Source organism: Callithrix jacchus, chromosome 13 (genome assembly GCF_049354715.1).
Source record: "Callithrix jacchus isolate 240 chromosome 13, calJac240_pri, whole genome shotgun sequence".
Taxonomy (NCBI): Eukaryota; Metazoa; Chordata; class Mammalia; order Primates; family Cebidae; genus Callithrix; species Callithrix jacchus.
Window position 1 is genome coordinate 107,956,505 of NC_133514.1, and position 13,728 is coordinate 107,970,232.

At 34.9% G+C, this 13,728-nt stretch overlaps 1 long non-coding RNA gene across 1 annotated transcript in view; it reads left to right on the top strand.

Annotated features, from left to right (window-relative positions):
- The first annotated feature begins 484 nt into the window (after positions 1-484).
- The window catches only part of LOC128929500 (uncharacterized), a 77,736-nt gene continuing 64,492 nt past the window's right edge, over positions 485-13,728 (top strand). The window contains exons 1-2 of the long non-coding RNA XR_008476109.2: positions 485-651; positions 1,810-1,940. This is a non-coding gene — a long non-coding RNA (uncharacterized LOC128929500). The remainder of the gene's footprint in view (positions 652-1,809; positions 1,941-13,728) is intronic.

Here is a 13,728-nt window from a genome sequence, read left to right on the forward strand (position 1 = left end):
TGTAGTAGCACCCTTGGCATCCCTCTGATGCTCATTGGTGCCAAAAGTCTGAAGCGGCCTGAGGCTGTAGGGGGCTGGCGTGTCAGTGCTGCCCTGAATGCGCACACCCAGCCAGGTCGTGAAAGTGCCGGGCTTAGCCACAACTTTGCTCTGAAATTAGAGTGGGTGCCAGAGCGGAGACAGGCCGAGCAGTGGGAGCAGGCACTTGCGAACCTGCAAGAAGTGGGGGGCTTCCTGGGCCCCCAAGACTGCAGGAAGGCCCTGGTCCTCAGTCACAAATGGGTGGCTGCAGCTGCCACCGCAGTGGTGGGGCTTCCGCCCGCCAACCTGGAAGGGGTTGGGCTTCCGCCTGTTCCCAGCTGCCACCGCGGTGGTGGGGCTTCCGCCCGCCAACCTGGAAGGGGTTGGGCTTCCGCCTGTTCCCAGCTGCCACGCGGTGGTGGGGCTTCCGCCCGCCAACCTGGAAGGGGTTGGGCTTCCGCCTGTTCCCAGCTCCCTCCCGCCGGCTCCAGCCCCCGCCAGGCCTCCCCCACTGCAGCTGACACCATGGCCACCGCCTCCAGCTGGGTCTCCGCTGCCATTACATGGATTAAGAACACGAAAATGCTGCAAATTATTGTTTTTTGAGAAAATCGCCCACCTAGTCTGAGGGTTTGTTTTCTTATTTGTAAATTAAAGACAACAATGCTACTTTCAGAAATGTTTTGTAAGAATTAAATAAGAAAAGTATTTCAAAATAATCATAAAAACAAATGTTATTTGTAAATGAAATAAGAGACGACATATGTAAATGAAGATGTTATTATTAAGATGACAGTCATAAATTCAATTATGTCACAAAGTTCAGAAGGTTATGGAGTAGCCAGGGAAGTTGACTTACTTTAAAGAGTCAGAATGAAAGACTGGGAAAGAAGTCAGTGATAAAATTAGAGATGTAAGTGCTTGTTTATGAGAATTTGGGCAGAAGACACTTAGTGTCTTTTAGTATACATGATAGCTTTCCCCACATATTGAAATGACTAAGTAGAAGTGATTGAATTTGTTGATGAGAGATACTGAAGTTTTTGATGACTTTCCAAATAAAAGTTTAGAACTACAGAATTGAATTGTAGGAAAGTCCATTTTAGTTCAACATAAGGAAATATTTTCTAAAAATTAAATTTATGCAAAAAAGAAATCCATTTCTTCACATGGACCTGAGTTTGAAACACCTGCTCAATCCACAGAATGGGAGAAAATGTTTGCAAACTATCTCTCTGATAAGGGATTAACAACCAGTATTTATAAGGAGCTCAATCAAGTTTACTGAAAAGAAATCTAATCATCTGATTTAAAAATGGGCAAAAGATTTGAATAGACATTTCTCAAAAGAAGATATAATAGACATTTATCATACCCATGAATGACAGGCATGTGAAAAGATGCTAAACATCATTGAAGAGAAATTCAAATCATAACTTCAATGAGATATTGTCTCACCACAGTTAAAATGGCTTTTATCCAACAGATAGGCAATAAGGAATGCTGGACGGGATGTGGAGGAAAGGGAACCCTCTTACACTGTTGGTAAGGATGTACACTAGCACAACCACTATGGAGAAGAAGTGTGGAGGTTCCTCAAAAAACTAGAAGTAGAGCTGCCATATGATCCAGCAATCCCACTGCTGGGTATATTCCCAAAAGAAGGGAAATCAGTGTATCGAAGAGATACCTGCACTCCCATGATAGTTGCAGCACTGTTCACAAAAGTCCAGATCTGGAAGCAACTTAAGTGCCTGTTTCATTCATAGTTGCCATATTCATTCACAGATTAATGAATAAAGAAAATGTGGTACTTATACACGATGGAATACTATTTGGCCATAAAAAAGAATGAGATCCTGTCATTTGCAACAACATGGATGGAACTGAAGGTCATTGCATAAAGTGTAATAAGCCAGGTAAAGAAAGACAAACATTGCATGTTCTCATTTTATTTGTGAGATGTAATAATCAAAATAATTAAACACATGGAGATTGAGAATAGCAGGACGGTTACCATTTGGGGGAGACTGGGATGGGTAGTGGTTACAAAATACAGTTTAAAGAATAAATAACACATAGTATTTGATAGCACAATGGGATGACTATAATTGAAATAATTTAATTGTATATTTTTAAATAACTAAAATAATATAATTGGATGTTTATTACACAAAGGTTAAATGCTTGAGGAAATGGATGACTCATTTTTCATGAGATGACTATTTCACACTGCATACCCATATGAAAACATTTCATGTACCCCGCAAATACATTGCCTACTACGTACACACAAAATTCTACAAATGAAAAAATTGAAAAAATATATATCAATTTTAAAAGTACAAGCTGATAACTATTAGATAGCTACTTACATTTTCCCTTCTTCACTTCCCATTGTATATATGATAAGCAGCATGCCTAATTTTACTGGAGAAAAAAAAATGAGGCCATACCAATTTTAAAACACCTAGCATTGAAGTTTCTTGAAACATGATTTTATTTTCCTCCTCTTTTAGGAGCAATGCCCATCAAAACAAGCCTTCTTTTTTTTTCAAGCTTTTAAATGAGTATTTATTATTTTCATGAATGATTAATCCCTAGCAAAAGAACATTAAGAGGATGCAAATAAGCCTATGGAATTAAAGCAAAATGTTGCTTGGTGAAGCAGCAGATGTTGAATATTTCACAGTATTCCTGATTCCAATTGTGGGGTTGTGCCAGGCCTCTGATAACTGAAGCATATTTTTTCAAGCCCCAATGAAACATTTGATCAATGTTCAAGTGGCAGACAAGCATCATTATTATGGTGTCTGGCAAGTATAGGTATTCAGAAGGGGGTTGGCATTAAAATATTTGTATGTATCTGCTAATTACATTTCTCACTTCCAAGCAGCAGCATCGTCATCCTTGTAGCATTTGTCATCCTTACAGCAGGTAGCATGGGTACAATGAAGGATAAAATATTGTCTTCATGATCACAGGGAGCTATACTGGAATTCTGTGAAAAGTATGATAAGAAAATCTATCCTTTACTTTCAAAGTATCATTACGAAAAAGCAAAATGAGTCAGACAAAAAAGTCTAACAATGGAAGCAGTTTCCAAATGTGTGTGTTTGTGTGTGTGTGTGTGCATGTTTGTATACGTGCGCACGATAATCTGTGCTTTTTATTGTTCCTCAATATTTTACACATTTTATTCATTATTTAAGTTAATAAAAATGACTTATTTTAAATAAATTACATACTTTACAATATATTTGCACCTGTATCATTTTATTTAATCTTAAAATGGCTATAAGTTTAATTCTATGAGATTGAAACCCACAAAGTTTAAAAGACAAGTCTAGAGACTGAGAGCCACAAAGAGTAGACCCAAAATTTCAGTTCAACTTCAGATTCTGAAGTCCAAGATATTCTTTGTCTAATCACATTGCATCTGTGGGCTTGTTACTCAAACTTGAAATTAAAATAAATAAATAGAAAACATTCAAGGAGAAATAGAGCAATATAAAGCTTTGTGAAATGTAATTGGATCTGCCCTATGCACATCATCAATAGTCAATTTGTTTTATTAGTTCTGAAATGTGCTCTGCAATCAGTTTTATGGACCACTCTATTGACTTTTAGATACAACAACAAAGCCAAATGTCCAAGCAGCTATCAGCAACATAGCTTCAGATTTTTGTTCATTTTCCTTTAAATACTTTCTTCTTTTTTGCCTCAGCTAGTAAGAAAGGAGAACTTAAAAATTACAAAGTTGCATGTATATTTAATTCTTAAACTACAAAGCATTTAAAATGCATAATACTCAAAATTTTGACTACCAAAAATTAACTACTTTGCACAATATGATATGGATCATATCTGCCAAAATCATTATGTGTTTAAAGAGTAAGGACAATTTTAAAAGGCCATAATTTCATTTTTAAAAAGCAGTTATTTGATATATTTACAGTTCTAGGATTTTTTGTAAACTTAATTGTATAAAATAAGCAATATCTTTTTCTATCAACAATTTGGTATTTATCATTGTTAAAATATAAATTTGACCACAACTCTATTCCCATGGAGATTCCACTTTATTTAACTCTCTCTGCGTTAAGCTTGTTTAAAGGTAAAATAATGCCACTTAAAAGTTCGGCTAAAAAAACTAAGCATACTAGAATTATTGCATTTTTCACATTTTTATTACTTTTTATTTGTACACATCTGCTAAATACAATGGGCTTGCAAAATTAGAACATTATTACACAAGAAAAAAATCAGGTTTCTCTTTTTTTTTCCCCAAAATTTAACACTGTTGATTCAGTCACCAGCTCAAAAATCGTTCAATAGCTACTTATTGCAGATGACATAAATTCCAATATTCTTTACCTGTTATATAAGGCCTCCTACTGTTTAAGCTAGCCCTGTTGTTTCAAATGTACCTTCTTCCATTTGCCCTGATATAATTTTCAGCCCTTCTGAGATAAAATATAACTGCCTGAATGTTTCATATACTCTTATGGTTTTGTACCATGGCAAATGTTATTCCTTTTTCTGTAAAACCCTCCCCATTTTGCATACAACTAGCAAACTATTGCTTAGTGTTATAGAAACTGAGTGATTCTCAATGCTCATATGCCTTTTTCCCCATAGTACTAAAATTAGTCGCTGGCACATGGCTCCCTACAAAATACTACATTTCCCCACATCCCGTGAAGGTAAGTGTAGTCTTCTGGTTCAATCCTAGCCAGCAGAATATATGAAGTTGTCCTGTGGGATCCTTCTGAACCTCTCCTTAAGTGGGAGTGGACTGTAGTTTCTGTCCCTTTATTTCATGATTGTCTCCATCCTGGTTTCTGAGATGGGGAGACTAAGTGTCACACTAGGACCCAACATTAGACTATGAATTCAGAAAGGACCAAGGTAATCAGGTATTTGTAGTACAGAGCCTCAGAACAGCCCTGATCACTTACTTTCAAAAATAATTTAACAAAAAATAAAATGTTCTGGTAGCATTCAAGTCGGTGGGTACAGAACTTAATCCTAACCATCTATCATATTTCAAGATCAGGCTCAATTTCAACACTATGAGAATTAACAATATTGGATTAAGCTACCTACAATTGTATACTCCATAAGTCAAAAAACCATCAAATATTTGCAATTTCATGAGTTTTAATTTAATGTTGCTAAAGGAAATATTATTTACCATATCTTGTAAAATCCCACAAAATCTTACAGTGCTCTCATATATGATATTATAATTATTTCCTTACATTACTATCTCTGAAACAATACTGGATGTTTTCAAAGAAAACATAAGACTTACTAATTTCAAATTGTCAAATTAGATTCTAATTCCTGATTATTAATAGGCATATGTACATTTTATGGAAAGAATAGTGTATTAATTAAATATATTATTTTTGTTGTACTTACATCACTTTTGAAATTATTATCCTTTGAGATAGATTTCTTTTTTTTTTTTTGAAAGAAAGAAAGAGAAAGAGAAAAGGGGAGAGAGAACAGAAGTCTTGCTCTATTGCCCATGCCGAAACACAATCTAAAAGTAGGTGTTAAAAACCTCTTTTATGCTGGTAGCTGTGCTTAACAGCAGACACAGGAAGGAATAAGGAAAGAAAAAAACAAACAGCCAACCAATATTTCATTCAAGTCTGTGAAATGCTATGCAAATGCTGAAGAGAGATTTACTTCCAATTATGTGGTCACTTTCAAAATAGGTGTAATGTGATACTGAGAAAAATGTATGTTCCGTGGACCTGGGGTGAAGAATTCTATAAATATTCACTGAGTTTACTTGTTCCAGGTATGAGTTCAAATCATAGATGTCCCTGTTAATTTTCTATCTCGTCGATCTGTCAAATATTAACAATGTGCTGTCAAAGTTTCCCACTATTATTGTGTGGGAGTCCAAGTCTCTTTATAAGTCATTAAGAACCTCTCTTATGTATCTGGGTGTTCCTATATTGAGTGCATATATATTATGATCATTGACTCCTGTTGTTGCATTGATCCTTTTACCATTATGTAATGTCCTTCTTTGTTTCTTTTAGTCTTTGTTACTATTAAAGTCTATTTTGTCAGAAACGAAAGTTACAAATCCTGTTTTTGGTTTTTCTCCTCTCCATTTGATGGGTAAGTCTTCCACCAACACTTTGTTTTGAGTCTTTGTGTGTCCTTGCTCATGAGATGGATCTGGATACAGCATACTGATGGGTTTTGACTTTTTATTCAATTTGCCTGTCTGTGTCTTTGACTGGGACATTTAATCCATTTAAATTTAGGATTAACAGTGATATTTGTGAGTTTAATATTGTCATTTAATGGTAGCTGGCTATTTTTGCCCATTAGTTGATATAGATTCTTTATTATGGAGATACTCTTTACCTTTTGGTAAGTTTTTGGGACAAATGATACTGATTGTTCCTTTCTGTGTATAGTGCTTCTTTCAGAAGCTCTTGTAAGGAAGTTCACAGGACTAGTGGTGATGAAATCTCTGAGAGCTTGCTTGTTTGTGAAAGATTTTATTTTTCCTTCATTTATGAAGCTTAGTTCAGCTGGATATGAGATTCTAGGTTGAAAATTCTTTTCTTTGAGGATATTGAATATTGACCCCCACTCTCTTCTAGTTTGTAGGGTTTCAGCTGAGAGATCTGCTGTGAGTCTGATAGGCTTCCCTTCATGGATAACCTGACCTTTCTCTCCTGCTGCCCTTAGAATTTTCTCCTTTATTTCAACCCTGGTGAATCTAGCAATTTTTTGTCTTGGGGTTGCTCTACTTGAGAAATATCTTTATGGTGTTCTCTGTATTACCTGGAGTTGAGTATTGTCCTGCCTTATTAGGTTAGGAAAGTTTTCCTGAGTAATATCCTTGAAGAATATTTTCCACCTTGGATTCATTCTCTTCATGACATTCAGGTACACCTATCAAATGTAAATTAGGTCTTTTCCCATATTTCTCGGAGACTTTGCTCATTCCTTTTTACTCTTTCTTCTCTAATCTTGTCTTCTCATTTCATTTCATTAAGTTGGTCTTCAACCTCTGACATCCTTTCTTCTGCCTGATCAATTCGACTGTTAAAACTTGTGCATACTTCATGGAGTTCTTGTATTGTATTTTTCAGTTTCATTAATTCACTTATATTCCTCTCTGGATTGTCTATTCTCGTTAGGATTTTGTCAACCCTTTTTTCAAGGTTTTTAGTTTCTTTACATTGGGCTAGAACATGTTCTTTTAACTCACAGAAGTTTCTTATTATCCACTTTCTGAAGCCTAATTCTGTTATTGGAACACACTTGTTCTCAATCAGGCCTTGTTCCCTGGTTGATGAGGAACTGTGACCCCCTGTAGAGGGAGAGGCATTCTGACTGGGTATTCTCAGCCTTTTTTCTGCTGGTTTCTTCCCATCATTGTAAATTTATCCACCTGTCATCTTTGTAATTACTAACTTTCAAATTAGGTCTTTGAGTGGACATACAGCCTGTTGATTCCCAGCGCCAGAAACTGAGCAACCCACTGCACTGGCTAAAATAGTGGCATTAAGATTCGTAGTGCTTTTCTGGTCAGGAATCTCCGGTCTGGCCTCCTTCTTGAGTCCCTTTTTCAATAAGCCGAATGTCCGACTCTGCCTTCCTGGAGCTCCAAATGTTGACCAAAAGGGGAGCCAGTCCGGTTTACTCTGCACCAAGAACCACCATGCCGGGGTGCCGGCAAAACTGCCACGCTGGTCACAAGAGTCATGCTGGCGACCCCTGGGGCTCCTCTGCTGGGAATCTCCTGACCTGTGAGCAACAAAGATTCATCTGAAAGTGTGGCATCCTCTGGTTCTCTGGGCTTTCACTGGGAGCTACAACCCTGAGCTGCTAGTAATCAGCCATCTTGGATCTCTCCTTCTGAGATAGATTTCTATATGTTTTCACAGCTTATTAATTTCCCAAATATATCATTAATGATTAATTGCTTACACTCTAGTGGCTATGGTTTGAGAAAAAGATGAGTGGCGCTGTCCTCTGCGGTTCATTTTCTGAGTTACTTAAGGACATAAAAATCAAATCTACATGAATTAATTCCATCTCAACCAGTGGATCAAGGATTTATTTCTAAAAACATCAAGTTTTTGGCAAAAGAATTTATTTGCCAGTAAGGTCTGGAGTAAGGGAGTTTCCAAGATTCTACATAGGAGCAAAATTTCATTTACTGCACATAATTAATGGTATCTAGAACATTGGAGCTTAATTCTTTCCTGAAACAACTCAGCATATTAAGCTGCAGAGAAATAATAGACATGAGTTTGATAATGAACCCAAGATCATTTTATGATGCCCGCTGCATAATTTGAAATTAAGCTGCAAGTGACATTCGGCTTTTGGATGTCTTCCTTTCGTTATGAATATATACCCAGTAGTGATATTGCTAGATTATATGGTAGGGGGAAACTCCATACTATTTTTCATAATGGCTGCACTAATTACATTCCCACCAAATGTGCCAGGGTTTGGTCTTCTTCACATCCTCACCAACACTTATCTTTTTTATCAGTGATATTCATCTCACAGATGTGAAGTAACATCTCATTTTGGTTTTCTTTTGCATTTTCCTGATGTTTGATATTAAGCATACTTTTTTTCTATATCTGTTGCCATTTTTCTGTGTTCTTTTAAGAAATGCCTATTCAGATTCTCTGTTCATTTTTAAATTAGTTTGTTTTCTTACTATGGAGTTGGTTGAGTTCCTTATATATTTTGGATATTAACTCCTTATCAGATGTATGGTGTGCAAATATATTCTCCCATTCTTGTTTCTTCACTCTGATTATTCCTTTGCTAGGCAGAAGCTTTTTGGTTTGATGAATTTCATTTACCTATTTTAATTTTTGTTGCCTGTGCTTTGGGTTCCTATTCAAAAAATTTTTCCTCAGAATAATGTCAAGGTGATTTTTTTTCTGTATTTCCTTACAGTAGAATTACTATTTCAAGTAATGTATTTGTTTTTAATCTTGTTTAGTTGATTTTTCTACATAATGTAGAAATCTAATTTTATTCCTCTGCATGAGAACATCCAGTTTCCCAGCACCATTATTTTATAGACCGTTCTTTCTTCATTGTATGTTATTGGCACCTATATCAAATATTAATTGAATATAAATGCATAGATTTATTTTGGGTTTTTCTATTTCATTCCATTGTCTATGTGCCTTTTTAAAAATGCCAGTGCCATGTTTTTTTGAATATTATAGCTTTGTAGTAGATATTGAAATCAGGTAAGCTAGTGCCTCTGATTTTGTTATTTGTGGTCAAGACTGCTTTGGACATTGTAGTCATATCTGTGAAAAATATCATTGGAATTTTGAAACAGATTGCATTGACTCCATAGATATCTCTGGGTTATATGGACATTTAAACAATATTGATTATTCTAATCCATGAACAATGGAAATCTTTCCTTTTGTGTCTTCAGCAATTCCTTTCATCAATGTTCTGTAGTTTTCAATGGGGTTGTATTATTTGTTGTTCCTAACACTATTTTGTGAGAGTCCTGTTTCATCAGAGTTTTGTTAATAGTGTTTATTGTCAAACTTGATTTTTACCCTGGAAGAAAGAAACTGAATCAAGATGTAGCTTTTATTTTTAGTTTTATGACTAGTTGGAAAATTGAAAATATTTTCACACATTTAAGAGCCATTTCACTGTTGGTGGAAATGTAAATTATTTCAGCCACTTTGGAAAGCAGTTTGGAGGCTTCTCAAAGAGCTTAAAACAGAACTACCATTCCATCCAGGAATCTACTGGGTATATATCCAAAAGAAAATAAATTTTTCTGTCAAAAAGACACATGCACTTGTAAGTTCATCTCAGCAAAATTCACAATATAAAAAACATTGAATCAACCTAGATGCCCATAAACTTAGGATTGGCTAAAGAAAATGTGGTACATATACACCTTATATGCTGTCCTTTGCAGCAACACGGATGGAGCTGGAGGCGTCTATCCTAAACAAATTAGCAAAAGAACAGAAAACCAAAACCCACAGGTTCTCACTTACAAGTGGGAGCTGAACTTTAGTACTCATGGACAGAGAAAAATGGCAACAATGGGCACTGGGGACTACGAGAGGGAAAGAGTAGGGCAAGTGTGGAAAAACTACCTATTTGGTACTAAGCTTGCTACCTGGGGAGGGGGATAATTTGTACCCCAAACATCTAGGCTGTTATTAATTTTACTTTTTTTGTGTGCACGTATTCAAATTGGTCTATTTTTTCCCTGTTCCTTTTGGATTTGAAATATATTTAAGGTTTCCACAACATTACACTTAAGAGAAATTCACCTGAGTTTTCCTGTAGAAATTTATCCTTAAGTAATTCATTTCGGTTTGTAGCATGAAGGAGAGCTTAATATTACATTCCTCATTATAGCGATTTTCAGTAAGTCCTAACACGACTTATTAACAAGTTCCTCTTTTCCTAATTAATTTTAGAAACTGTCTTACTATAATCAATGAACCTATCTCACTGGATATATTTCCGACTCTCCTATTCAATTTCATTGTTCATACCCTTTATCTATAAGCCAACAATATGAAGCAGTTTTAGTTTTAAGAGATTTATACTATGTTTTAATAACTAATTAGGCTAGTTCCCCTTTTTTCTCCTCCTAAAGTTTCCTGAGACAATTTTGTTTGCTCTGTAAAATAAATGTTAAGATCAACTTGACCAGCTCAAGTAGAAAATTTAATATTGCTTTAGCTGGGATTGTGTTAAATTAAAATATTACTTAAGAAGAATAGGAAGCTGGATCGTGTTAAGCCTTCCGATCCTAGAATATAAAATTGCTTCTATGTCTTCAAGGCGATTTTCTAACTTTTAGAATGATTCTGTTATTTTTCCCATGCCAATAAGGTAACCAGTCTCCAAGATGTCCCCCAATTATATGTATGTATGCATATGTTTCCTTTTTTGAGAGTTGAATCTCCTTTATTCATTTTTTTTGGTAGATATTTTGGAACATATAATTTGCAATAAAAATAATTTATTTTTTTGTTTTATAAACAAAAAATAATTCATTTTTTGTTTATTCGTTTCTGGTTTTATTTTGCTTAACTTCTTCTGTGTACTTCCTTTTGATTTCCTTAATTTTTCTTTTCACATATTTTCAAGTTGGATGTCTAATGAATATATTTAATGGTATAAACTTTATAATAAAAATATTTCCATTTTAACTATTAGATTTTGTTATTACATGCATGCATTACTATTTTTTTAACTTCAATTTTCAAATTTTTCTGTTTCAAGAGTTTCTAGGACAAGTATTTCAATTTCTAGGTAGAAAGACTTTTTGGTGGTCTTTAATAATTTCTAATTTATTTTTTACTTTGGTTAGAAAATATTATTTGTATTATATTTTCCTGAAAAGTATTGAAGTTTACTTTGTAATATAATTTATAGTAACTTTACAAATGTTTCTTTAATACTTAAAAAGCATGTTCAGAATATTATGTAAATCAATTAGGCTCATGTTATTATTTATGTGCTTTAAATATATAATGTGGTTTTTATTTTATTTTATTTTATTTTATTTTAGAGATAGAGTCTCACTTTGTTACCCAGGCTGGAGTGCAATGGTGCGATCTCGACTCACTGCAACTTCTGCCACCCAGGTTCGAGTGATTCTCCCACCTCAGCCTCCCAAGCAGCTGGGATTACAGGCACCTGGCTTCATGCCAGGCTATTTTTTATATGTATTTTTAGTTGATATGGGGCTTCACCATGTTGGCCAGGGTGGTCTTGAACTTCTGACCTCAGGTGATCTGCCCACCATGGCCTCCCAAATTGTTGGGAATATAAGCGTGAGTCACCACGCCTGACTGTGTTTATTTTAAATGAAGACTGAAAAATTAAAATATCCAACTGTAATGTTTTTATTTATTTTTTCTTTAATGAATTTATTTTCTATCCATGAAACTTGTTGCTCTGCTATTCTGTGCCTAGATATTTGTAACTTGTACCTTTTTTGGAATTTATCATCTTTAACGTTGTGATGGGTTTTTGTCATTGTTGTTCCTTTTCATACTTTTTGATCTGAGTTCTGGTCTGTCCTTTTATTTGTATTTGCCTACTATGTCTTTGTTTATTTTTCTAAAGAAAAGTTTCCGAACTTTTACCCTAAACCCAAGCATGCCTCTTGTATTCTTAAATATTACATTATGTTAGATTATGCTTTTTAAAGCATGTTTTTTCCTCTTAACACATTAGTTAATCCCATTTATTTTATTGGCATAATTAAAGATTGTTTCATCAATATTTTGTTACATCTATACATGTATAAATATGCATATATACAGACATGTATATATCTTTCTGTGTACTTTATAGGTGTGCACATTTTTTGTATACAAAGATTGCCAGTCTCATTGAGTGGAAGAAATGAAGTACAGCATTCACAACTAAAGTTGAATGTAGGACTAGGAGAGTACTAGCCAAGAATAACTTGTAAAAATCAAAGAGCTCAAAAGATATTCGTGTCTGTATAGTGTTGAAAAAGTCGGAGTCAAGGTTTTCCTATATTTGAAGAATGAAATCTTCCCGGAGACACAAGAAACTCAGTAAGAAACTCAATAACTCAATAAGTTATATACAAAGACATCTAAACCTAGGTTTCCTTTTTGTTGTAATTTTCAATATTACTTCTATGATTATGATAACATAACTATTTTTCCTTTTTCTGTAGTCTGTGTCTGGCCTTTGAGTGTATGCTCTATTTTCCTATATTGTGAAATAATTTTTATGTGATTGAAATTAAAATTATCACTTTAATTTCCTTTCTGTTAATTCCCATGTTAATATTTATCTCTTTTATTCTAATTACTGTATTGCATTTTTTGTTTATATATTCTCTTCACCTGTGATAATTTTAGATTTTCCAGCTATTATTCCTAGAAATCTTATTTAGCTTATCCATGGATCAGTTGGTCCAATTTGTCAATTGTTTTCATAATTTCAATGCCTTCTTTTATTGCTTTTCACTTATTAAATTCACAATTATATTATGACCTTTGATAATTCAATCTTAAGTTTTTTAGGTGTAACTATACAGTTTATTATTTCACCAGTGAAATTTTACTCTGAGGAGCAGAATTATGAACTTACATACAAAAAGAGTTTGATTATAGCAATTTGACCTTTTAAAATTGTGGAAGCTGGTGAAGTGCACATAGATCAGCTGTTTCTTCTGCATCTGATACTGAGCCCTATGTTGTGGAACCAGCAGTAGGGGAAAAATATATGAACAGGAAATGAGGGAGCATGGGGAAAACTGAAATACTCACAGGCTCTCCCTGTCTCCTAGTTTCTAACCTTGATGTCACAGACAACCTGTTCCAGGAGGAACTGGCACTCTTCCATAGAGACACATTGACACCTCGCCATAATTTGGTGGGGTAGAGCAGGGTAGGGGGGAGTGGTAGGAGGCAGGACCTTTCAAATAGATGCTTCCCATGAAGCAAAGTGAGTCCAAACATCCTTCAAAACATGAGTGAGACTATTTACATTAACCTCTTAAGAGGAGGAAGCTACTGCTCTACTTCCAAATGTCATGGAAACCAATTTTGTGTCCAAGAGTAGTGGAAAGTATAGAGAAGGAAATCATGGGACCCTATTTTGTCTCAATCGAGTTGGCATGGTTAAAGCCACCGGAGTTATGTA